Genomic DNA, 23,980 nt, shown 5'->3' with positions numbered 1-23,980 from the left:
AGGACTTGGGCACATCTGCTGTTACTCCCACCTTCCACACATCCACCGGTGACACAGGGACAGCAGGGGCTGGCTCTGCCACCCAGCCGGACGGTGGGGAAACGCGCACCCTCGCTCCTTTCCAAAATCCACGTACCTCTTCATCTCCGGGACCAGGTCCATGGTTGGGGTGGGTGCTGTGCCGGGGCACGATGTCTGGGCACGGGGCTGGGGGTTAACTGGGCTCCTGGCCCCTACGTTAGCGTGTCCACCTGCCGCCCCGCTCCACGCCAGCCGCTCAACCTGCTGTGCCGCCGGCGGTGACCCCGGCGTGTGGCCGCGGCTCTGCCGGCACCTGTCGGGACAGGCAGCGTCACTGGAGCGAGAAGTGGAAACCCGAGCCCTGCGGGGAAGGAGCGAGGGGCTGGGGCGGGCGATGCGCAAGGCCTGACGTCTGCGGGGCTGTCCTCATCGCATGGGAGCTGTGCTGTTTTCAAGGGGAGGGAAAAAAAAAAGGGAGAGATTGAGATTTCAAAAATCTTTAAAACCTGAATGGAAGTGGCTGAGGGGTGTCAGCTGGAGCTGGGTAGACGCAGGGGCTATTTTCACCCACATTTTAATTTGCTTTGAACCCTGCCTCTCTTTCATGCTCGCTGCCCCGGGTGGGAGGAGATGTTATTTCCACAACCTTGCTGGGCTGCTGCCTGGCAGACGGACATGTTGGGGATGCGCTGGGAGATCCCGGCTTTCTCCGGAGAGAAGAGGGGCTCGCTGGCTGCCCAGAGATCTGAGCAAGTGATTTTTCCATCTCTGATTCAGGGGGAAATGGGACATAATGGCAGTACCTGCCAGTGGGCACCGCAGCCCCGCGGGCAGCCTGGCACCCCCCGTCCCTGCCCCGCGAAGGGGACGGGTGGGACGGGCAGCCGGGGTCGGGGCAGCGAGCCCAGCCTGCTCCCACTCTGTTTGCTAAACCACAGTGATTAGACAGCAAGGAAACATTTTTGGAGGAGAGCCTTCCAAGCCAGAGGTGGCTGGAGGTCGCCCAGGATGGGATGGCACGGCTGGAGGTACAATAGTCGCTGTTACAAATACAGAAAATCCTGGGTGCTCCCTGCACCTGGATTCAGTCTTTTCTCCTACCAGCATCCACAAGAATGATGTTCCTTTTGACTAAAATCTAATAACACAAATGTAAAAAAGAAAGGATTTAGAGACTTTGTATTTCCACGTGAGGTCTGGCGGTGGAAAGCACAGCACTAGGATCCTCTCCACTCCCTTTCCCTGAAGGCAATGGGCAAAACAGCTTTAGCAGATGACAAATAAAACCTCCTCCCTTGCTGAGATCCCTCCCCCAAAACACAGCCTGCCCTGCACAGCTCACCGAGGCCAGGGATCATGTCCTCAGGTGGGGATGCTTCAGCATCAAGCGACCTGTCTTGGTTTATATTAGATTTGGCTTCCGAATGGATCTAAGTTATCTCCACCCCAAGGCAGGTCTGCAGCAGCATGTTAAGCTAGAAACAGCCACATCACTGCTCTTAACTGAAATATTCAAATCAAAGGTGAGGAAAGACCAGAACCTCTTTGCTAGCTCTAAAACGCAGATTTGGCTCCTGGTGCTGTTTGATCACCCAGGCAGTGATTTTCCATCCGCCATTTCAATCCCTAAATATTTCCACCAGAGACGCCAGCCCCCAGACACCAACTACACACCGGTGGATGGCCCCTGGTGTTTCTCAGCCAAGCCCCACACTCCGCAGCCGCAGCTCCCTCGTGTCCCCCTGCCACCTCCGCCCCGTCCCAGCTAAGCCACACCGCCCGCTCTGGCCCAGGCACCCCTCCACCCCGCCGTGCCACTGGCAGGGGTGGACACCCCGCAGGTCCCAGCCAAAAGCCATACCTCCCCGAAGCAAGAGGAGCTGTAGGAAACTTCCAGCACCCAGGAGCTGCACAGCCCTTGGAAACCTCCTTGTACATCCACTGGGGGCTGATACCCCTCCCCGGCCCCGCCATGTCCCACCCCCGGCTCCAACAGCCCACGTAGGCTCATGCCACAGCTGAACCGGCATTAGCCTACAACAACAGCCTTTGTTCCCCCGGTGCTGGAAACAACAGCACATTGTGGGCAGCTGCCTGCGCCAGCAGGAATTGGCAGCAGGGTGGCTTTGGAGGATGTACCCTCCCCATGCTGTGCTCTCGGTTGTTCTGGCAAGCTCGTGACTAAATCCACACTAAACTGTGTTTTTCATACAAACTGGGGCTTTTTGATCTTTGAGGTGGGATGATGGCTAAAGCTAGAGCCAGGCTGCAGCGCCAGAAAAACAAAGCAACAGTGTTTTTCCCCACACGCTGCGGCCGCGGCGGTCAGTTTTGGGCTGATCCTGCAGAAATAGGTCATTTGCTTTTCCCAGGGGCAAGCCTGCCCGGGGCTGGTATCGCCCACGGCGCTGAGCCCCCTCGGTGCCCCGGCTCCATCAGCCCACCACAGCAAGCCTTGGATCTGCACCTGCAGGCAGGAAAGTCTGAGTATTTGGAAATCAAATTTCAATGAATTTATCTTCTAAATAGTGATCAGCTTTTAGGCTGACGAACATCAGGGAGGTCCTAGGCATTTTTACAAGGTTCTTCATGGTATTACTAGCTTATGTTTTGCAAACCTCCCAGCTCCACCTAGAACAACCGATTAAGGTCCATGCAATGTAACTTCGATTTTCTTGTGAGCAGAGCTCTTTTCTTCTGCAGCAGTGTTTCTTTTTTTAATGAAAGCCTTTTCATCAGTTTTAGGTATTTCCCATTTCCTAGACAAAACTTCTAAGGTATAACCAGCAGTTTCTCTATTCTCCAAAGTGAAACATTTAGTGCAAACATGTTATTCTGCATTAGGCAAGTTCTAGTAGAGAGAAAGATAACCAGCAATTTTTGTAGCACTCATTTTCCTCCTAGTTAAAGACACCATTTCGCATTAAAGGAAGAAATTTTGTTTTGCATTAATCCTATTAAATATTTATTAGCTCCTGGGCAGCAGTAGATCTTGGAGTTTGAGCAACAGTATTTGTTTTTATATGTGTATACAGGTTTTTTTCCTATAGGAGGAAGAATATGACTTCTGATAAATACTGAAAAAGATGACATGGGAGAAGCAGAACCTGTCCCTCCCCGGGGCAACAGCACTCACTGCCACTGGGCCCGGCCGCTCCAGCCGCGTTTCGATTCAACCTCCCAAAAAAACGAAGCATCTAGGTCTGGAGATCAATTATTTTTTTTTAACACAGCCCTTCCTGCCTTTTCATTAAAGCCTGCCTGCTGGTGCAGTTCTTCCAGACCTTTTCAAACCACCCTTTTCAAACTATTTTACTAGAGGTCATATCTCATGTAGTTGTAATTATAGAGCTAAGGCGAGGGCAGAGGGAGAGGCCGTCAGAGCATTCAGAAAAGGCTCTTTGATTCAAGGGGAAGACCAGCTTTTCCTCTACAGACCATAAAGCATTAAAAAAAATATATACCTCTGAGAGCAAAGACAGGTACGGTAAAGTGTGCCTTTTATCCCTCAAGCGCTCATGGGTCTTCAGCCAGGAAAATCCGCTCAGAATTTCACTTTCCCTGGCTGTACCCGTGCTGCTGGGAGCACAGCATCGGCAGAATTAAACACATCCGACAGGTACAGTGCTCAAAAACCAGGGCATTTGCAAACCCCACTGTACCACGGTGTGGAGGATTGCCAACGAAAGAGGTTTTGTCCCTAGCTCAGCGTCAGCAGTGCAAATAGTGAGGCTGTGGAGAGTGGTCCTTGAGAAGTTTTTCTGGTTCAAGAGGCTGGATTAAGGAGGACAAGAGGTTTTGGTAAGAAACAAGGCTGTGGTAAGGGACCCTCACAGGGCTGGGATGGCGGAGGAGTCGGTTGTGTCCAGGGGACCTCAGTGCCCTGGGGGCTTTGCTTTATGTTAAGGTTTCTCAGCAGTGCTGGTGTATTAAATCGATGCTCCTGTGCTCACTAACCAGCCCGTAACTGGGAGCAACTAAGTCTGCAGGTGCAGGAGTTACAGCTGAGCAGTTTGGATTAATCACAGCACGTTGCACGGTGATGCAAACTGCTGGCAGACCCAGACACCCATGGGTGCTGAGCTCCCATAAGGGCCACAGAGAGCTCAGAGAGCAGATAACACAAAAGTAGCATTGAATCATTAATGTTACTGATTACATTTCAATTGCACCTGAAATGAAGGATCAGAATTGAAATTCTATTTGCTTACCTCCTCTCAAAGCAAGGCTGAGCCCAGCCATCACGGCACGCGTGACACTGCACCACCTCCAAAGGGAAGAGGCCTAAACACTCCGAGCACCCAAAGCTCCCCAACAGAAGCCACTCTGCTGGACAAAAATCTGTTACAAAACTGGAATACTTCTTTTTATGCCATTGATGGAACTAAGATGACAAGTCGCCCTTTGCTGGGTAAACAGAGAGAGCAAATGGTGGGAGAGCGGGCACAAGTCCAATGGGGGATGCTCACCTTTCACAGAAGCTTTGGCTGATCTTCCGTGAATCATTCTGCTTTGTCCTGCTCTTTAAAAGAATATCCTTAGCTAAATTAACATTTCTTTGAAAGCTGGATTAATGTTTCTTTTCCACTCAGTGTATGTTCTGCCATCTCTCAAACCCTGGTATTTTTACATGCCCGTAAGCAAACATGCCCGTCGGTCCCCCGGGATGTGGCAGCCGGTCCCTTTGGAGCCCAGCAGCTCTCTGCTGCCGCAGCGGCTCTGGCCACAAAGTCAGCAGAGGAAGAAAACCACTTTGAAAGCCTGAAAACTTATTGAGGAATATTTATAAAAACTCGAATCCGAAGAAATACATCCAATCGAGCAGCTTTGACTCAGCCCAGCATCTCTGATGCGAGTTTAGCAGCGTGCTTGTCTATCATTTAGCAGATTGCATTAACAGGTAGAGGAGAAAATGCCCAAATGAACGGGACCGCAGATTTATTTTACCAAAAGCCACTAGATGGTGGTGCAAGGACACTTTTCTGCTCTTTCTCTTACACTTGGATCCCCATTTAGTTGTGCTTGAGCCGGCCTTTCCCGCTAACATGGGCTGTTGTTGTCTTTGCTTTTTATTTTTAGGAGCTGACAGAGGTCATTTGGAAACTTATCACTTGCTGACTTTTCATCCTGTGTGGAACAGGCCTCAGGCAATAGTTACGATGTGATTACTGCTTGCCGAATATTATTCTCTGCATCAAGACTTGGCACGGGGAAGGGTGAAGGACTTGGCTTTCAGTTTGCGGATTAGTCTTCTTTTATAGGCTGTGGAAAGGAAAAGTACTTTATCTTGAACACAGTGGGGAAAAAAAAAGGTATTCAGCAAACTGGTAATCTCTGAAAATGGCCATACTTTGGGATGGTTACAGTGGAAAAAAGCCAGGAGATTTTCCTCGGGCTCAATAGTCAAATCCCTGAGCAATTTTTTTTCTCCTCCTTTGAAATCTGTATTTCTCCTATGAATAAGAGAGAGAAAATCAGAAAGATTGGTCTGGCAGAGGTATAGGCAGGATCAGCCCAGGTGTCTAAGGCAGAAGCACTCCACAGACGTATACCAAGAGCACACATGTGCTGTGGGAACCCATGCAATGCGTAAGTAATGCTACAGGGGGTCAGGAGTGAGGAGGGCTCCTGCTATACATTCATTTTGAGCTCTGACCTCCATTCACCTTGGGCTTCTGCAGTGAGCACCCACTCCTACTATTTTTATCTTAAGTGTCAGGATATTTGCTGCTCTTATTAATTCCCAGCTCCTGGAATCAGGTGAATGTGAAAAAAACTCTCTTAGCGTATTTTCAACAGTAAAATTTCAGCTTCCATAGTACGGTGGGGTACCCAAAATGCACTCCAGGGTTCCAAACACAGAAGATGCTTTGAAAGAAGTCCAAAAATGGGTTCATTTAAAAGCAATTTCATAAAAGCTTTCAGTGGCTGGCAGGGAGGAAGGGAGGGGGAGTCAGGGTGTCTCGGGCAGAATAACCAGCTCAGTGGGGAGTCTGAGAAAAATGCTTTGGTAAGTACCCTGAAAGCAAAATAATCGTACATTATAATGATAAATTTGGAAAACTGGGAGAACCATTCAAGTATTTAAGTGATGACATGACTTTCTTACTCAATGCGCTTGAAGCACAGAGCTAATGCCACCAGTTTATAGCGATCCATGTTTTAATGATTGGGGGACGGGGGGGACGACTGTTTCGGTTTTTAAATTGCATCTCCAAGAATTGCTAAAAATGGATTGTTAGATTTCATTAAAAATAAACAGAAATGCAATTGCTTTTCCTGGGCAAGAGGGTGGAAGGGCTGCAGGGGCGAGGGCTGAAGGGGCACTGGGATGGCAGTGGTGGCCGTTCCCCTGCGCTCTCTGGCTGTCCGACACCGCAGGCAGCTGCCTGGAGCCCGTCCTTCAGGTGCTGCCTGCGGTTCCTGCCCACGGTGTTCCCAGCAGCTCGAGCAGGTACTGCAGCCTCCCTGTATTTTTCTTCTATTTTTTTTCTCCCGCTGCTTAGTAGTCTCCTCATGGTGACAACAAAATGTCTATTTTCCAGGAAACTGTTTGAGCTTTATGGATTAGCCATGGTAGGCACTTGCAGACCTCCATAAAGCACGTTGACATGCTCTCTGGTGTATTACTAACTCGACTGAAAAATTGATCAAAACTGATAGAGTTACAGGGCCCTGAGTGCCTTTACAATCTGCCGTTGTGCTGCTCGGCTCTTACAGAGGCAGCAGAGCCAAACCCAGCGAAAACTCTTACCTGGAAAATACACCTGCATGCTGCCCTTGGCTTTGCACCATGGCAAGAGCCGTGTACCCAAAGCAGATGGTGTGCAGGATGTGCCTCCCCAATTGCTGCCAGTCCTCTTGGGGCCAAGCTGCCCCTGGCATCTGCAGGTATCGCCGAAATGCAGCAGGGAGTGCCTGCCGGGTCCTGCCCTGCCACGGGGCCGGGACACCGGCTGTGACGTGCTCAGGGCTCGCACGTCCTCGCCCCGACACGGGCACGGCCTCAGGTGCCTCCTGCACCCTTGCTGCAACCGTGCGTCCCCCGTCCCGTCTGCTCCAGCAGCAGCTTTTAGAAGAGACTGCTTGAATTACAGGAATATTCAACAAGCTCATTAAATGCGGGCATAGGTTTGCTGGAGAAGATGGGATGCTGTGCAGTAGAGGAGCTGCTGGTCTACTGCAAGACCTCAGCAAAGCCTTTTTCCTTTTCCTCTCTCCCTCCCAACAGCTCTTCCTTTTGCTCGCTGAGATTATCATTCCCTCGGAGCAGAGTCCGTGCTTTGCGAGGTATTTGTGCTTTATTTCATCCCAAGATCTCCCGGTCTTTGGGAGGGCGGCTGGGTATCGGGTGTGAAGTCTCTCCCCAAGCATCCCCTAGTCTCCCAGTCCTACAGAAACGCCTTCTGCTTCTGTTTATTATCTACAGTCTGATTTTTGCTGGAATCCCAAATGAAGACTGAATAGCAAAGCCAATACCTGATTCAAAGAGTTTCCAAACGAGGGGTCAGGTGGGATACAAAGGATATGAAGATAATTGACAAGGGATCAGAAGTGGATGAGATAACGGAGGAGATAAGGCACTCCCCATCCTAAGCGTGCAACCAGAGACAAAATGCTCTTCACCACACGTTAAGCTGTGCCCACTCTTGTACGAGGCATCAACGCTGTGCTCACTGTCAAATTCAGTTCAATAAAGCTGATCGATAAACACGCACAGATGAATGCAATGACGATACGCACGCAGGGGAAGAAGCGTCGCCATGAAAAGGCATCACACGCACAAGTCCCTTTCTTTGTGCTGCCTTTGACTCACGCACCGGCAGCGGGAAAAGGACAGCAAGGGAGATGCTCGGCTTTTCAGCTCTTTGGAGTCATGGTACAGCTTATAGCCTCCAACAACGTTATTTAAACATGGCTTTGAAATTATGTCAAAATATTATTATCATATGGTTTCATTAGACAAAAATGTACAGTAATGACTAATTTCAGCATAGGGATCAAATATTAATTTTAAAATTTTATATGCCCATGTGGATAGATATACAGGGTAGTCAAGAAAAAACGACATGACTTTACCACAAACATCAAGCACAGGCAACCTTCTAGCACCTCACAAAATGCTGGAAGTTTTCCAGTTTGTAAGCTGCATGCCACTGTAACACCTCAACGGTATATTTTATCTGAATGTATACAAAAATAAAAGGACATTCTAGGAGCTCTTTGCACCCCTGCCACTTCCCCCAGCTATCAACAATTTCTGCTGGGCTGCTCACCGAGTCCCGCACGCCAGCCGGATCCTGCTGGGGTCAAGACCCAGTAATGCAGCGCAGAGCAGAGCTGCCCCCGCAAGCCCTGTGTCACCCTCCTGGGGTGACCCCGGCCAGCAGAGGGGTGCAGGATCAGCCCCAGCGACCCTTGGAGGCAGCCCCATGTACCTGCATAGGTGAAAACATGCAGCATGAACTCTGGGCAACACTAAGGTACTTGATATGTTTTCAGACAACGATGTTGTTGAAGTCATCATTACAGCAACTGTAACTATGATTGTAGATAAGCCCTTCATAGCCACCGAGGTGATGACAGGCCCTGATGGCCCCAGCTCCCTCCCTCTGTCCTTGCTCTCACATGTGGCCACAAAATCTCATTTCCTTTCCACAGATTTTAACTACTTAGCCCAGAAAGGGTCCGATCGCTGAGCCGGCAGGTGACCCACAGCTCCAAGCAGTCATGAGGAGTCTCGAAAGGACCAGCACCAAACATCTCAGTAAACTCAATGCAGCAAGCCCATAATTGCTTCAAAAATCCCAGGACAGAAAGCAAATTAAGCAGCTCCAGTGTAACTTGGCCATCTCTTCTTGCTCCATGGCTCGTGCCATTGGGCTCGTCTTTGTACAGCTCACGTCCACGCTGCGGATCTCGTGTTTGCCCCATGTAGTGGCCACGTGCTTTAAAGAGAATGCCCCTGCTCACTTCCACTCACGTATTGCCTAAGGAGTGCATCTTAAACATAAATAACATTGCCGGGGCTGCTGAAGGCACCTCCTGCAGTTTAATGCCCTTCAAAGAGCGCTGGAGGGAAGCGGCTCGGTCGGCGCTGGCACCTTCCCGGCTGCAGGATTTAACGTGAGTCCCGAGCTGTTAGCAGACCTGGCCCAGAGCTAGGGGTTTCATTTTTTTTCCTTCCCCTCCTTAAATAATACACACATGAGTGAGCTTTCCTACAGCAGTGAAGATGTTTTTGATCTCGATTACTGGTATCGGCTATAGTGAGAAAATTAAAATTCAGGATTTGTTACCAACAATTTAATTATTCAGTGTTATCAAGTTGTCACCAGGCCTTTAATTATTTTTCAGTTTATACCTAATTTCCCACACTGTGATTGCTTTAGTGATGTTAAGGTAGATCTGCAACTGTAATAGAAAACGTCCAAGTCCTTTATGATGCTGGGGATTGGAAATGACAACGTTAATAAAATTCACTCATCTCCCGTACCACCAGCCATCGTCAATATAGTGTTCATCTGCAGTTGGTATGCTATTTAATTATGCTTTTTTGGTACCAATAAACACTTAATAATATATTCAAAATGAGTAAACAGGATATAACACTGTTTGTGATTCTGCATCTGCTTAAAGATTGGGCACAAGACCATAAAATCTCACCGCCAAAGCCTCTCAGCAGTGGACTTTGCATATCAGACAACGGTGTGACAGTGGGAAAGTTATTTCTATACAGGGTACCTGCACCCAAGACACTGGCGGTATTCTGGAGATGAGGCAGAGGTTTCTCAGGTGATTAACACCAATTACGCAGCTAGTTACCATTGTTTGCAGAGATCCCTTTTTTTTTAACACAGCAGGCAATTTCGACTCAGCAAAACCTTGTGCAAAGAAGGAAACCTTGGTTACAGTGAGGAAGCTGGTGCAGAAACACTCACTAGACCCAGAAAAAAGGTAATTTCCCAAGTTTCTTGCCAAGTCCAGGGCAGAAAAAGGGTAGGATTATTTTACCTGCAGGGTGGGATTACTATACCTGCTGCTGATCCCCATTACTGGAGGAGTCCGGGAGAAGCTCTTCTCACTGCTCTGCACTCAATAACCCTGCATCTCTGAGGGCAGATATGAAAGAGCTGTTTTCTCATTTTTTCATAAAATCATAGAATGATAGAATGGTTTGGGTTGGAAGGGACCTTAAAGATCATCTGGTTCCAACCCCCTGGCCACGGGCAGGGACACCTTCCGCTAGACCAGGCTGCTCAAAGCCCCATCCAGCCTGGCCTTGAACACTTCCAGGGAGGGGGCATCCACAGCTTCTCTGGGCAACCTGCTCCAGTGCCTCACCACCCTCTTCTTTTTCTGTAGAAGGCTGTTACCAGTCAGGGCACACTTTGTCTCTGATGCACAGACAATGCTTCATGGACACTTGAGGCAGCTCTACCCCAGACCGATGGCCAAATGTCACTTAGCACCCGTCCCCGTCTGCCCTTCACCCCCGCCAGGCCCACAGCCCCAGCTGATGTGCGTGCCCAGCAGGACCACGGGCATCCCCAGGCTGTGCAGAACATCCCACCAACATCGTGTGAGTCGAACGCTCTGACGACCAGCTGGGTTGAGGTTTTCATGCCTTCCCTTTGACTGCCCACAGTGTCACCAGCCAGAGGTGACCAGGGACTGTTAGCACTGGGTGGAGGCGTCAGGGGTGAGAAGTGCCAGGAACGAAGCCAGGCTGGAAAGGCAGAGAAAGGTTTTAGGGAGAGCTGCTGGTGCTGTATGTAGGGAGAGGTCCCTGCAGTCGGCCTCGGGAGCGGAGGGGCTGCCCCTGCTCACAAGGAGAAGGAACGGCCAGATTCAGCTGATGAACGTGACGAGGTGGGCGAGCAAACAGGCACAGAAGGGGCACACAAAGCACACCCTGCCGCTATTCCAGGTATGGCCCAGTAGCAAAAGCAACCAGCAGCAGCTCACCAGGACACTGGGGTGGGGTCACCATTTCCTTTACACGTGATCTTAAAGCCCTTTGGCATATCTCATCACTTTCTGTCTTGGAAGATTGCTTGGCATTACTTGGAAGCCCTTCCAAGCCCCAAAGCCCTTCCCAGCTGCTCTGCAGACCCCTGGGGCTCTCCCCTGCCACCACATCCTCGCTGTCCTCTTGGGCTGCTTCCAACTATTAGGACTTGGAAGTTTCATCCCACTCATTTCTTTGCAACAGGAAAATAGGTAAAGCCCACTCGTTAACGTACATAATCCAGGTCCTGCTGCCGATGGACAGCAAAACACGGGACTTGTGTCTCACTCTGCACTGTTTTATACTGTGTTTGAGCACCTTGAAGCTAAAACACAGGGAGAAAAGCCTTGAGCAGGTCAGCACCTCTAGACTGGGGTCTCCCAGTCACCGCCATAATTTGCTTTTACAACTGGCAGATAGGTGTCTGTAAGGCTTACCGCTGCCTGCCTGCCTGCTGCATGCCAGCTGCCCCTCAAATACACCGTGGCATGATTTTCTTTCTTACTATCTAATGACACTTCTTGCCCAGAATTAATTAGCGGATACATGAAATAACCTTTCTAACCAGCACCTCCATTCCTAGCCTGCAGCACCTTTTGCAAACAAATTTTACATGTTTGAGATTTAAATTCATGTTAAATCATTAGTGCTGATCTTCCAGAGACGGGGAAGCAAAGGTTGCTAACACAGTACCCAAGCGCTCAAGATCGTTGCATATTTTATACTGTTCCTCTCTCCGCTAATTGACTTAATGCCACACAGAGCTGGGAGCATATTTGCACCACCGAAAGGAGCCCTGCACTTTGAAGATGTGCTTTTTTCACGTGCCAGTCTGACAGCTTGACCCACAACTGGCTACCCCCCAAAAATACCCATGCCGCACAGATGTGGAAGATTAGTGCCTGAACCAGAACTAACTTCTCAGAAAATTGTACTTATTGCAGGACAAATCGAGTCTACTATGGCAGAAGCCAGAATAATTGCTCAGGGGAGCAGGGGGCTGATCCAGCAGTTAATTCATTATTTGCACCTGCTCAGAGCCAGGATAGAAACAGCAGGCAAAGTGGCAGCAAACAAGGTACAAACTCCAGTATCTCAAGATCAATTTTTTCAGATAAAGGCTTATTGCTATCACAGCAAGGTTGCAAAACACCTCTACAAGCGCTTACGGTGGCAGGGGGAATAAGAGGAAGGAGCTGTTTTTACTACTGTCTTTTAGTTTTGTGATAAGATATACAGACTTGAATGCAATTAATGCTGCGTTTTGGGCTTTGCCATGCCTTCAGATGCACCCAAAAGTCAGAGCCTAGAGGGGAAACGCATCTCAGGCTGGGAGGGCAGACCCCACCTGCGCAATGGTGCCAGGATAAGGCAGCCAGCGCCCGCCAGCGGCGGCGGGTCTTGCCGTGCGTCAGGCCAGATGATTTAGAGAGAAATAGCAGTTTGGAAAAAGCGTTAACAACCAACAGCACCAAAAGTGATGCAGACGCTGAGCTCTGCCGTCTTTCTAGTGACACTTATGATACCAGGGCTGACTTGCTGCACACTCCAGAGGATGCCCCTTTTTGCTGCTCTAAATACACCTCCTCAAGGGACAGGGTCTTCTCCACAGCTGCCCGGGGTGACCCCATGTCAGCCCCCGTCTCCACCACCCACTCTGCGATCACGTCTGTGCGTGCAAGCCCAGAAGCAGCTCTCACCCACCCCTCCCGGCAGCGATTTTCACCCTGAGAAGTGCTGTCCTGTGGTCGCACAGTGATGGGACACGGCGTGGTGCCAGGGCTCAACTTCTCCAAGGCTCTCTGGAAGATCTGGGAAGCCAGTTCTTTTAACAATCAATCCATCAGGCACACAAACAGGCTCAGGCGCAGAGGCACCGCGTGAAGTCCAGCCGGGCCTCGAGGCAAAGCCAAGCTGCTCCTAACTTCAACATCACCTTTAACAGACTTGACAAATTGGAATATGATGTGTCTCTATTGAGTGTGGCTATATCCCCACCTTTTTGCTTTAGTCCTGACCAGTGCAGGGAATCAGCATGAACCATCACTTGCGTTGCTGCATTCACACTGGGTTTATTGTGGTATAAATTTTTGAATACTAAAGATACTCTTTTTTGGCTAATATTCATATAGATCTTAATACTCACATTAGCTCAATCTGATCTATTATTGCTTAATATTTTTATAGTGTTTAATTATTTACTACCACGGAACAGTAAGAATACTGCCAGTTCTTTTATTCCCATGAAATGAAAAGCAGAGCTGCCAGGCGAGCGAGGCGATGCTCAGTGAGGAGCACAGAGTGGCCTCGGGGCAGACCAAGATGAGGTGGTTGGGGCAGTCACGTTTGCTACTGTGTGTGGCTGGGGAGCTTCCCTACCCGATACAGGCATGGGGTAGTTTTTTATTTCAATTGAGAGGATGTGCTGGTTAAAATAGTCTCAGGTAAATTTATGCTATTTGTTCTGTGCCGTTACACAGCTATTTTTGCTAAGGCAAGCAATAATTAATCTGTTTGTCCCCCTTGTATTTATAGGTAGTGCAAATATAGTCATTTTTCTATTCCCTAAAAATAAATACTTACTTCCCACATGGAAAAACAGTTATCATAACGTGAGCATGTTTGACTCAGTAAGGGCACTCGTATCGCACTCTATTAGCCCAGCCATCTTTCCATCAGTTCCCGAATGGAACAGAAGAAAATGCAATATGAAGTCACGCAATACACTGGTCAGAGAAATACCTAGAGAGAAAAGAACAATAAATCCAGTCTGCACCACATTACTCAAACAACCCTATCGCCTTCATTACCGGCTGCAGCACCGAGAGGCCACTACAGACATCTGCCGCTCCCTCGAAATGACACCGTCATCTTTAGTCATTTAATGACTCATATTGTCACTTGAACTGAACCTACATTTGTCTTTGGAAAAAGCAGAACCCAGGGAAGAAAGAGCAACTGGAGCGAGTTAGTATGTCTGGGAGGTGAGCAGCAAAATCCATCCATGAGCTAAACGAGGGAGCAAACAGCTAAAAAACAAGGTGCATTTCCCTTCTGATCCTGCGAACACTTAAAAATACGCTCACAGCTACACATGTAAAATATGCACACTGGAATTATTGGCTAGAAAAGTGTTGCAGGAAAAAAGGAGTTAAAGAAACCTGCCAGTGAAGACCCATATACGATCTCAGGCTGTGCACTGCAGGCCCTGCAGTGACCGGGGAGACACGGCCAGCCGTGAAATGGGCGTCAATGAGTAACGCCAATACCCGCGCTGTACCCGCGCCAGCAATTCTGCACCATAGTTACGGATTAGCGCCTTGTTTTCAGTCCATGCCATGCTGCTGAGCCTCCAGATGAATTTATTTTGCTCCATTTTAACCTTGAAGGCAAAACTGTTCTTTTAAATGTTAAAAATATCACATATTTGGGAGGGGAAAAAAAACATAAGTTGTTGGTAGACCTTGCAAACGTGCATACCAGTGCTCCAGCCAGCACTAATATGGAGTGCTGCCTTGTGTGCAAGGTGGGTTTCTGTCCTTCACCCCCAGCACGGCGAGCAGCTGAACATGTCCATGAGGAATTGGAAAGTCCACATCTCAGGGACGGCACTGGGCGAGAAGAGTGACTGAACACATTACAGGTTAGGGAAGGGAACACTTCCAGGACTGTCCTCCGAGTACAGGAAGGAGAAAGGCATTGATTTCACCTCCCGCTAGTACTCCTTTATAGCACGAGAGTGCCTGTTTGTTGTCTTGGTAGTAAAAGAAAAAATCCCAGCCAGCCCCGTTGTGTTCTGTAAGTGGTAATTCACAGGGGGACGCACGCGACACGACCGCTGAGCTCCCCTGCACGGGGGCGAGCCCGCGGGCCATGAGCTCCAGCTCTGCCTGCAGCCATCTCACCACCACTCCCCTCCCACTAGCGCTCGCAGCCCACCCTTGCACGGATTGCCGCAGAACGGGGCCGAAGCAGCCAGCACAGCTCTGCAAGGAACCCACCAGCTCCTCCTCTGCTCATCTGCAGCTTCTTCCCCGGTAAGGGTCGGCAGGCGCTGGCATCGCCGTGCATCGGCCTCTGGATCTCCCCAGGGTATTTCGTGCTCCTGAGCTGTTCGTTCTGCTGATGCTCAGCCCTTGCCCTACTCGAGTGGAGATGATTAGTGATTTGGGGAGCTGCAGGCGCAGCGAGGAGCTGATCCCCGTTCCCTGGTGATATCAAAACAGCAAAACTATCAATCAAGCAGTCTCACTAAGAGCAACACATCACCCTTATAAATTAACGCAGATTTTTCACCTTACACCTGCTGGAAGAGCCACCCTGGGCCAGCACCGCTCCAGTCAGGTGGCAGCGGAGGAGCAGAAACCAGCTCTGTATTTTTGCAGCCAAGGTCTGCTTTCAGCTGGGCAGCAAACGAACTCCTCAGGAAAGCAGGCCATACTCTCCATGGAAGAGATTTCACACCAGTGTCTTGGTCCATTTGTGAAATTGGTCATTTGATGAAGTAATTCGGGAGTGGGGCCCTGCACCCGTGGCCAGACAACGCTGACATTTCGGTTTCTCCCGGCTGCGCCGCAATAAATGGAGCTGTCAGGTCAGAGCACGCCATTTCATTTTCATTCAAGCACCTATTTAATATTCATCATGTTATAGCGGGACATTTTTATGTCGGGAAAAACACAAGTGCTCTCCCAAAATGACTCAAGGGCAATAAAGAATAAATTGTCTTTAAACCTGTATAAGGGATGTTGAAGTCACAAACAAGGCATAAAATAATATGGAGCTGGAAAGTGCTTTTTCCTTATTAGGTTTATCAAAGTAAAACTAGGCTGGCAAGCTTGTTCTATCAAGCAAATGGATGTGGTAAAAAAGGAAGTGAAAATTCTGATCCATATTCATTGTTTCAGTGTCAGCAAGGGAGAAAAAAGCTTCACTTCAATTTTTTTTTTTTTTGCTTTAGAAAGCAGATCTGAAGTTTTACAGAAAAAAGTACGCGAAGCTGATAAGGAAGCAAAAGAAAATCAAAGATAATTAATAGAAACAAAGCAAACAGCGGAAGAGGCCAGACAAAGTGTCTAATATTAAGCAAAATGTAAAACGCAGAACATGCTTGACTGCACCGAGCAGCAGCTCCAGGCACCACCAGCATTTTAATAGGGAGATTTCTTTTCCAAAGCTCCCAGCACTGGCCCAGCCAGCGCCGCTGCTGGCCCTGGCCCGTGGCTGCTGGCCACGGGCCCCCCTGCTCCCTGCATCGGCAGCGGGGTTTATCTGCAAACACATAACAGATTTTTCTTTTCTGTTTAAATTAGGTTTTAACACAGTCCTGGCGGCCGTACCGAATAGTCGCACCCAGGAACTGGTGCACCCGTGAAATAAAGCTGGACTATTTCCCAGGTTAAACAGAGGCTCAGGCCTGGAACAGCAGAAATCTAAAAGAGAAGAGGACTAGTGACTAAATACAGGGGGGTCTTAATGCCTGTGTGTGCCCCTGGGTGTATTTTGGCATTTCTACAGCCTTGATAAATGAACACATTTTTCTCCGTAAGACAACAACAGGACAAACAACTTGCAAGCAAGTCCCGTATCCCGCATCCGAGACCTGGGAGGGAGCTGGTCCTACAGCCAGCGCCGCATCCCCCGTGCTCTGGGCTGCAGTGCTCCCCATTTCATCTCACATTTCACCGCATTTAGCTTTTTCCCCCCCCGCAACATCCACTTCCCAGGTTTGCGTGATTAGGTGAGACAAGCAGCTTTCTGGCTTTTAGAGTTGTACCTTCCTGGCTGTCATGGTGATGGAAATAAGATGATGAAGAGTAAAAGCACTAGCATTATATGGAAAAATACTCAAAATTTTCATTATTGGGGAGAGTCATCCCTCATGATTTGTGAGCAGGGTTGCCAATTCAGCCAGCCGTATGATTTCTGTAAAAGGGAAATCATAACTGAGTGCAGTGGGAACTGCAGAGGGGATCCAGCAGACTCAGCTCAGACGGTGGCTCTTCATTTCTAAATCGTGTTCTGCCAGTACATCAAAAACACCACATAACTTTGCAAAAATTGAAGAAGGTCTTTTGTAGCTGGCTTTGGGGGTTTTTTTGGTCAAAGATGATCTGTGTTCCATGTACAGGAGTGGCAAAGGAATGGGAGTTTGATCCCTTCAGTCTTTCTACAGCCTGCTGAGTGTGATGGATAAATTTGTACTCCTTTCCCTTACAGCTGCCTTCGGTCCCACAGGCTCATCAGCACAGATTTTTGTAGACAAAGCTCGATGAAATTGGGAAATTATGTCAGCCCCTACTCCTATAGAAAACACAAAATTACTGAAGAGCAGTTCATGTAAATATATTCTCTTTCCTCAGATGAGGATAGCGGTTTTAATAACAAATTGAGTGAAATCTCACTTGGCATGAAGCAAATAAAGTAGTAAATATTTTGAGTTACTGCTTTGCAGTAATAGAGACTGCATTTAAAAATAATTGCTGTGGATCTGCCGTATCCTACAAAGGAACAGAGTGACAACGTAACCGTGATGTGACACATCTGCATTACAGCTTTTCATCTCAATTCAGTCCTTAACAGGCTCCATCAGCTGATTGCCTTAACTATATGAATCGATATTTTACGCCAGTCTCTACTGGAGAAGAAGTAGCAATCTCATGACGCTTCCCAGCAATGAGAGACCTGCCTGAATGTCACCGCTGCCACCACAGCGTGCAGCCGTCAGTCTCGGGGTAGAGCTTACATAGCTGTACGTCTCTGATGCTCCTCTGCTCAGCCCATCACACACAGCCCGTTGCAATCGAAACCAGGGCTAGGACTGGGACTGAGATATAAACCCCCATTTTCTCCACTCCAGGACTGTCAGATACTGGAAAATGAAGCGTTTTGCCCAGTTAAAAAAGTGGTGTGGGGTCATTTAAGAAAACAACAGATCGCTGTGAGTTGCTCTGGTATGACCTGTCACCGCTGTGACTTTTCCTTGTAGTCCCTCAGCATGTCTGTCACTGGGAGAGGCAGCTCAGACAGGCTGTCTGGGTTTCAGTGAATGTGCTTCTTGCACTTCTTAAAACAAACTGTTCACCTACAGCAGCTGAAACACAAGCAGTCACTGGTGCTACAACCTCCACAAGTTCTCCATAGTGTACGTTGGAAGAAAAAACCCCTCTGTCATAGAGAAATCTCTTCTCCAACGTCCTGCTTTGGATTGCTTATCTGAGGAAAAGGCTTTTGTTTCATCAGAGGAAAGACTTAAAACATCCACTATGAACAGGAAAAACACTGATGTCGACTGTCACTGTGGACTTTCTGCATTGTTTTTTCTCAAAGCATGGAAGAGGATAGATTAAATCTCTGTTGCATCCTGTCCTTGAAACCATCCTGTATTTCCATCCTCAGGTAGACCCCAACTACTCCACTTACTTAAATAAATTTGGATACACTTGGTCTACCTAATGCATGCAGGCCAAGCAGCTTAACCCTTCTGCTGCAGAGGAGCAGCCACAGACCACATTTCACATGGCGCGCTTGGATCTTTCACTGGTCTGACCCATCCATTGATGGGATGTTCTCTAACCCAGTCACTGAACCAAATTGCCTAGCAATGTAGAAGGCAAAACCAAACTGTGTAATTAAATCACTTAATTTGCCACATGAGGTGTTTCAGGATCGATGAATTCATATTCACAAAGAGCACTGAAGGTGGAAAACTCTAAGGAAGCAACAGATAACCTACAAATGATCTGATCACCTCTGAGTGAAGTCAATAGGCATCATTTACCGACTCTGGATCAGATACATCCCTCCAAGTACGGTTTCGCCCAATGCTACAACAGTGTCAGAGGAGTGACACTACAAGCACATTAATTCCTGCTAAACACGAGTTTCAGAACGCAGCTGCCAAAGGGTAGTTGCAATGGAGAGAGGCAACATCGCATCATTCCTTGGCCTAATCCCGCTGCTGTGCCGTGTTGTGATTACTGGGCAATGGCAGCCGCCTGGAAACACCGTTTCTGGGCTGCATCATCCACTCAGACACTTTTGCAGAAGAGCTACTTGAAGCCTGCTCACATGGAGTAGGAGCCAGACTGCACCCAAAAAAAATAAAAAAATTACCACTGCCATCTTCCTCATCTGCAAAATTAATGCTTGGTGCTCCACTTCATCCACATGCTGTTGAAAGATTCTTCACTGTTATTATGTTTGAAGAGTTTTTTTCCAAATGTCATATTGGCATGTAACAACCACAATATTCATAACATGCAGGTGAACTTTCATAAAGCAGAGGAGAAAATTAACATTCTTCCTTATCAGAGGAAATTGAATCTGATTTTTCATTCCATCAAAACATCTCTTCACAGAGAGGATAAATCCCATAAATTGCTTTAACCCATGTATCCATCTAGAGCCCATTCTATACACTATTGTAACAAAGCATGTAATCAAAGTAAATGAGCATAATTACCAACGAGTGCAAATACGGGGTTTTTGGATTCTTTTCGCAGACAGTTCATATGCGACCATTTTACCATATGTTTACACTAAAAATAAGAATAAACTGTATTAGATTGGAAGGTAAAGGGGTATACATTAAAAATTCATGCAGAAAGCATCCCGTAGCCATGATTACCACTATAACTGTTCATTCAAATCTAGTCTTTTCTCCCCAAATGTAACCAAATCACAAAGTGTGGCCCAATAATAACCCGTTTCAAGGGACAGTGGGGTCCCGTGCTATCAGACTTCACCGCGAGACTCTCATTTCTCTCTGCCAGGTAGGAACAAGAAATGCCTGCGCGCGATTCCATTTATTGAATGGTAGTTCAGGTGAATTCCTCGTTTATTTACACTCGTGTTTCTAGTCCCAGTTATCCCGAGGGGTCAGACAGACTTCTTTAAGGCAACCTCACAGCTGTACAACTTTCTCGACTGGTAACAACCCCCTACCACATCACATCCCCATCCGCGCAGCGGCACCGGGCAGGGGCGACTGCCGCGACCCCGGGAGATGCCCGTCCCTACAGACACAGCAAGACCAGAAGGAATTACGCGTGACTTTCTTTAGCTTCCCCATCTGACAGAAGCAAGAAGCATGACCTGTCGTAAGTGTTACAAGTCAGGTCATGTCACATCACAACAGCTTAACGGCACGGCCGATGGCACAAGTCATGTCAGCAGTTAAATGACAGTAACAGAGCCACCTGTCAGGTCGTGGCTCCGGGAATCGAGTAACACATGCATATTGATGACAAGTAACAGTATGCCCACAGATACATCTTCATAAAGATAATATAAATCAAGCTCCTGTCCAGGACAGGCGCATGTCACAGCTGTAAGATGTGGAAGTTAATTCATTTAAATTACATTTTAAACCAGACAGAACCATAATCTGTCCCGAGGCACATTAATACATCAGATATCCTGATCCATCTTTCAAAAGGTCCTGAGTTAGATCATTTTTTTTCCGCATTACTACTTCCCAATTGAAAACAAGCCTCAAAATTATATTCAAACTACATCTCTTCTTCCACTCGTAAGTGCAAATTAAGTTACGTATTTAGAAAAAAATAAGTCTTTCAAGAAACCAGCTATGCCACGTTAGCAGCAAATGACTTGATCTCTAATGATAACTTCATACTTATCAGGACTAATCCAAACTGGAAGTGCTCAGCTGATTTTTTTTCCCCAAAATAGTATTTTCTTCATTTCCTGATGAAACTGGGCATGAATGTAAGTGCACTTAAGCAAAGAAAACTACACAATTAGGCTCTTCTTCGACACATAGGAAGACAAGCACAAGCTCATTTACAAGTGTTTAGCTACGTTGTCTTGGAGGAATTTTTACGCTACTCTGCTTCTCGAGCAAAGGAAATTACAGTCTTTGCTCCTGACTGCAGCACCCGAGGTTCAAGTGCTCGGTGACCCTTCTGGTGTGGCTGCTGGAGGGGAGGGGAGTTCAGCCGGGATCCAGCCCTTTCCACTAACCTGCAAGCTCCCCAGGACTTCAGGATATTTCTGCAGGAAAAACGTCGTTTGATTTTACATACCTCGTACAAAAGCTCAGATGTTCAAAGGGTTTAGGCACAGCGATATGCATACACGTGGTACCTGCGCACGCCAATATCCCATTTCTGAGTATAACCGAAATGACTGCAGGAATGATGTAGGTATGCAACACTTCAGTACTTCTCGGTAATTTGTTTTCTGTGGTGTCTTACTTCAGTTGCTGTTACTTTGTTTTGCTGTGGTGTGTTAGAGAGTCTTTGAATGGAGGACAGAAAATACCACAGAAGATATAGATCTCAAAAAAAAAGAGAGTTGCACGTTTTACAGCTGTAATACCAAAGCAGGAGACACTTGGCAGCGGACACTGAAATCAATAGTGTCGAAACAAAAGATGACAAAATGCAGACTCTTTCATTATCTGGTTATTCACTACCAAGACAGACTGCCAGGGCATCTGGCAAACTCTTCACCCTCAGATGCTTTTACTCACTATATCACATACATGTCTTAATGGGATGCCCTAGCTGGGGGTACAGGAGTTACCTTCCTGAGCTGCACCAAGACCTCTCTCCGGCCTTCGGCAGGGGTCAGCACCAGCTACTTCAGCGGGAAGTTCAGAAATCCCAAATAGGCAAGAATTGGGGTAATCCCTCTTCCACGTCATGACTCGTTTTGGACTCTGAAAGGTAGGAATTGCCTTTCAGTGCTCCCACGGGAGGCTGGGCATCCCTCCCAGCACATTTGCCTAGGGCTCTTATAAACAGCAATAATCTTGGTATCTGTCTAAACAACTGATTCCTTTTTTTGCATTATGCTGCATTCTCAGCCTCATGGACCCCACAGGGCCACCAGCTCCTCGGTTCAATTTCACAGCTTAATTCAATCCCAAATTATCAAATCTATCCAATTACATCGTGACATTTGAATCACCGCCCTGTCCAAGCTGGACCACGAGCGGACACGGGGTTCGCGTGCACGCTGGCAGACAGAGCGCAGGGCCGGCAGCGGCTGCCTCTAACAAACAGCAGCCTCATGAGCCTTCCCCTCTGCTTTATTTCATTTCACAAAGTCAAACAGGCGCACTCATTCCCTGAAGGGCTTCACCGAACTGCAACAGCTCTGCAGGTGTCGTCCCTTGGCCCCGCAGCTCTGCAGGCAGCGCCCAGCCCCAGCATGAAGCATGGCCAGCCCCTCTGGAGACCCTCTGGGGCCTTGGCCAGAAGGTGCTACAGCACGAGTGGGGACACGGGCTGAGTGAAGGCCACCAAACTGACACACAACCCCAGATCCATCTGCTCAGTAGAAACACACACTGGGCAGCGTTGTCCCTGGAGCTCCCTCTCTCCCCCAGGCAGGTCACCATACAGCCCCCGCCTCCTGCGCTGAACGTCACGGCTTGGACTGTAATTTACCCTGATGTTGAGGGCAATGACCACGTGTTGCAGCTGTCATTTTTTGTTATTATTACCCAACTTTCCCACTCCAATGCCTTTTTGAACAGTATGCTTAATTGAGTTTATTCCTTCATTATGCAGAGAGTACCATTCTCCTCACATTGTATCCCACAGACAAAATATATTAAGACCTGGTAGTATTCTTCCTAATAGCACTGGATCATTATTCCCCTTGTAACTCTTACTCTATACATGTTACTCAAAGGTTCAGTACAGGGCACCGTTAAAAAAAAAGATTTAGGCCCCTGATGTTACTGGGGAACACCAGATCCTGCTTTTTACACCATAAACAGTTATAGGTCTAAGGTAGAAAGCAGGGCCAGCTGAACATCTTCAGGGCCAGAAATAAGTGAGACAATTTCCCCTCGCAATTCCCTCAGCCTTTTTTTTCAATGCGGGAAGAGGAAAGCGCATTCCTGACCTTGATGACACAGCATCATCTCACTTCGATGCTGCGGGAGGAACGCTGAACAGGAGGGATCCTGACCTAGGGAAAGAAACCTGGCTACACCACCATCATTTTTTCAGTGAAACCGTAACATTCAAATCACTTTACAAAGCTGTGAATAGCAACATAACAAGACGAGCATTGCCTTCTGCCCTAGTTATACCCTTCTCTCGCGATGATCCGCTCTCAAGTAACTGCGGATTGAGAAGGACCACATAGGTGCTAGGCTGGTAACTATTCTTTTTTTCTCTTCTTTCTAATTATTGGAATAAGCAGCAGCACTGAGCTAAAAAGAAGACCAAGCATTCTCCAGATCTGCAATTGGGTAACTTGTACTCGTCTACAATACTTCTTCACTAATCACTACAGCACAAAATATGTCAGAATTGTTTGAAATCCGAGTCCAATCTCAGACACAGTAAAAAACTAATAATGAATGTTGTTTACACACATTTAATTCAACATACCAGAAGCAATTTTCTCACTCTCTTTAGCATTTTATTTGCTTACAAATACAAGTCAATACCACAAGATGGCACTTTCTTACTTGCGACACACACTTATAAACACTTACCCTCTTCAAATGTTCCCAGATGTTTGCGACATGTAACTTCTCAGTGGTTTCGAAACATTTAAAAAAGCAAGACCTTCTACAAACTGCGTTTGTGTTTGATGTATATTAAATGAGGTCAGGTAATTAAATTCAAAAAAAGAATTTATAAATATTTCAGATAAGAAAATTTAAATACAAAAGCAGAGTTTGTATTAATTAAACTGAATAACAATTTAAGCTGGCCATAATGTATCTACATGGTTTAATTTAATTTAAAATACCTTTTAAACATTCAAATCCTCTAGACATTCATCAAAACACCTTTCTACTCAACTCTTTAAAAAATATTCTTGGTTAAGAAACCACCTATGCTTTTTCATAACAATCCTTATTCTGTCCTGTAGGTGGAAATGAAGCAAAATCATATTCCAGACTAGAAAACAGGCTAAGAAGGAAGAAACTTTAAAAAACCTGATAGCTTCAGACAC

This window comes from Platalea leucorodia (assembly GCF_965183815.1).
Source record: "Platalea leucorodia genome assembly, chromosome: 5".
Lineage (NCBI taxonomy): Eukaryota > Metazoa > Chordata > Aves > Pelecaniformes > Threskiornithidae > Platalea > Platalea leucorodia.
This window is presented reverse-complemented; position numbering follows the sequence as displayed.